Genomic DNA, 3,585 nt, shown 5'->3' on the forward strand with positions numbered 1-3,585 from the left:
TCCCACCCCCTCGTTTACTGCCCCTGGGAGGCGTAGAAACATGAGACGTATGCTAATGTACGAGTAGCTTCAATAGCTTGGCTACATGGACTGCTAATCGATCTAAATTAGTCTTGCTGCTAATATTTAGATAATTCAACTGTCTGTTACAAACTGTAACACCTCCATACCAAAACAGCAAGTCATTAATGGATACTTTGGGAAAAAAAAATAATAATATAGGTTATATAGGTGTCTCCGAATCTCTAACGTCCTTTAATATAATATATTCTGACATATATTCACCGAGAATTTAAATTCAACAAAAATGAACATCTGTTATATGTGTGTGTGAAATAACACTTTCACCACTAGATGGCACTGCGAAGCTACAACCTCAGTTTCACAGTTCTAGTGCTCAGTTGTGGATTGTCATTATAAATAAACACATTAATGCCAATTTCTTACCAGTTATGTTTTACTCACTGGATAATGTAGTTAAACGCCACCCTTCTATAAAAAAAAAGCACAACAAATTGCTCATTGCTTGCACATATTATCCAATAAAAGTAGATTAAACAACAATGTAATGATTATATATATTTATTTTTAACTTTTACTTAGTTTTATTTAATGTTTTAAATGTTTTACATGGCGTTTTACATACCTCTGAGTTTTGACAGACAGTAATATCGTACAACTCAGTCAGGTGAGTTTTAGAGATAACTAAGAAAATATGTATTAATTACTACAATGCTTATTTCTGGGTATAAATTTAGTCATAAATGCAAAACTATTAATAAATATATTTTATTTAGTCATTCCGACTGCTCTTTCAGACGCCATTTTTCTTCTTTCCACTAACCGTCAAACTAGCATTATGGATCATCATGTAGGCTGCATTGTCCACAAAACCAGTCATAAGGGTAAAACAATTTTTAAACTGAGATTTATATATATATAACTATTTGAAAATCTGGAATCTGAGGGTGCAAAAAAATATATATATATTGAGAAAATCCCCTTAAAATGTGTCCAAATGAAGTTCTTAGCAATGCATATTACTAATCAGAAATTAAGTTTGGATATATTTACAGTAGGAAATGTACAAAATATCTTCATGGAACATGATCTTTATTTAATATCCTAATGGCATAAAAGAAAAAAAATAATTTTAACCCATACAGTGTATTTTTGGCTATTGCTACAAATATACCCGTACTACTTAAGACTGGTTTTGTGGTCCAGGGTCACATATAGAAACTTTCAAACTCGCACTAAAGTTTGGTCACAAAAGTAGGAGTGATATTAAGGTTAACTGAAGGCAAACATAAATGTTTAATTAAAAAAAAAACACACATTTGTATCAATCAAATCTTCTGACCTTGAAACTTTGGTTTACTTTCACTAGCTGCCCACGCTTTGCTAAAGACATCCAGACAAGCTTACAGGGGCTAAATAAACACAGCTCATAATGAGACGGATGTGAACAATCGCTCACGATTAACTCCGTTATTGATGCCCATGTTCTGTAGGCTACATATGGTCTTTCAGTTAGAGAGGATTATGTCGTAACGACAAAGGTCGCTGACCCGCCCAGAACATTATCACACTCCCGGCACGTCCACGACCCCTACCGCTCCCACAACCCAAACCCAGAGCCTAACTGCTCACAGGCATCAATTAACACCAGTCGGTTCCCAGGCACTACTGCGGTGCCCAATGCAAGGATGCATTAGAATAGGATGAAAGAAGGTCAGGGGGTCAAGAACAGAAAGACAATTACTCTGTATCTTGCTATTTAACTATCCTGCCTCAATGCGTCCCTTACTATCAGTATTTGCTCTATTTAACCATCTCTAACTCTATACATTTGTGTCTCCTTACTACTCTCTCTCTTTATTTAAACATACATACGTAGGAAGAACTCACAGAAGTCATACAATGCACTCAGTGATTAATAGAAACATCGCATTTGCATCTACTCCTCTTTCCTAGTTTACGTGATGCTGCATTCTGTGCAAGAAACTGAAAAGGTGTTATTTCCTGAGGGGCGAAGGACGAGTCAGTTAACTCATGTAAGTATAGGTTGATCCCTCAGGGCAGGTCACAGAACCTGACAACGAGACATGCAAGCTCTTCTTTGGAGTAAAGGCTAGCTCAACCGGTCTGTCTGTCCGGCTGTTTTGACCTGTATCTCGCTCATTGTGTGAGAGCAAAGGTCACCAGGTGCTGTGTGGTCCCCCCAATTTTTTCTATATCACATACAGCTTGTTTAGAAGCTTATGAAGGAGTCGCATAGAATTCTTGTGTGTGTGTGTGTGTGTGTGTGTGTGAGCATGTATGTGGGAAGGCAGAGGTGTTACACAGGTTTCCTGTCACCTAATTTGACCTTATTTATGCCACATTTGTGCCAGGGCTAGAATTATGTGAAGTCTTACCACAGTTAGTCAGTTTCTATATATAGCTAATTTACCATTCAAAAAGAAATACTTTTATTCGGCATGGAAGCGTTTAATTCATCAAAAAGGATAATAAAGACATTCCTATAACAAATAAACTTTCTATTCACTAATGAGTCCTGAAAAATGTATCACAGTTTCCAGTTTTGTTTTCAACATTGATAATAATACAAATGATTCTTGAGCATCAAATCAGCATATTAGAATGATTTATGAAGTATCATGTGACACTGAAGACTGGAGTGATAGCTGCTGAAAATTAATAATAATAAATTAAATGTTACTTTAAAATGTACTAGCATTTCTCAGTTTCAAGGAAATATATATATATTTATATTTTACAATATAAAAAAAAGTATTTTATGTTCACTGCATTTAGCATTTTTTTGTCAGAAATACAGTATATTTGATAAGAAATATATATATATATATATATATATATATATATATAATATTTTAAATCCTATGATTCTATCATTTAATCATTACTGTTTCTTGAACAACAAAACAATGACTAATCTGTCAATTCATATTCAGATTTAAAAATGGTGCATTTCGCCAGGTGTGATGTTGGCAGCCAAACACCACAGATTTTTATTTGTATAAAATAAATTACAGTTTTACATATATTGAAATAGAAATAGAAATAGAAAACAGTTATTTTACATTGTAATAACATTGTACTAACATACAATACTACTTTTTTGCTTAATTTATTGTAATTGATAATCAAATAATGCAGTCTTGGTGAGTATAAGAGACTTCTTGGATATACATGAAAATTCTAAATTCTAAATTCTAACATCTAGTTTTAAGGGATATTTCAACAACAACAACAACAACAAAAGTGTGATTTCATATTCAGGTTCAAAAATCTGAGTTCATTTCGTTTGCTGTTGGCAACCAAACCCCACTGATTTTCAAGTGTTGTTGCCAATCTTAAAATGTTATGTTCTTTTTGTTATGATTTTCATCAATGTATTTTTAAAAAAGTCTCCACTGAAAATATAATATCATACTAGTTCATGATGTTGAGTAATGACTGCATTTTTGAGTAAACTGTTCCCTTAAAATCCATTTTCTTCAAACTGCTCAAAACAGCTGCGTGAACTTGTTTTGTAGGAGAATCACTGTGGATTTACTT

The sequence above is a fragment of the Onychostoma macrolepis genome, chromosome 18 (assembly GCF_012432095.1).
Source record: "Onychostoma macrolepis isolate SWU-2019 chromosome 18, ASM1243209v1, whole genome shotgun sequence".
NCBI classification, from domain to species: domain Eukaryota; kingdom Metazoa; phylum Chordata; class Actinopteri; order Cypriniformes; family Cyprinidae; genus Onychostoma; species Onychostoma macrolepis.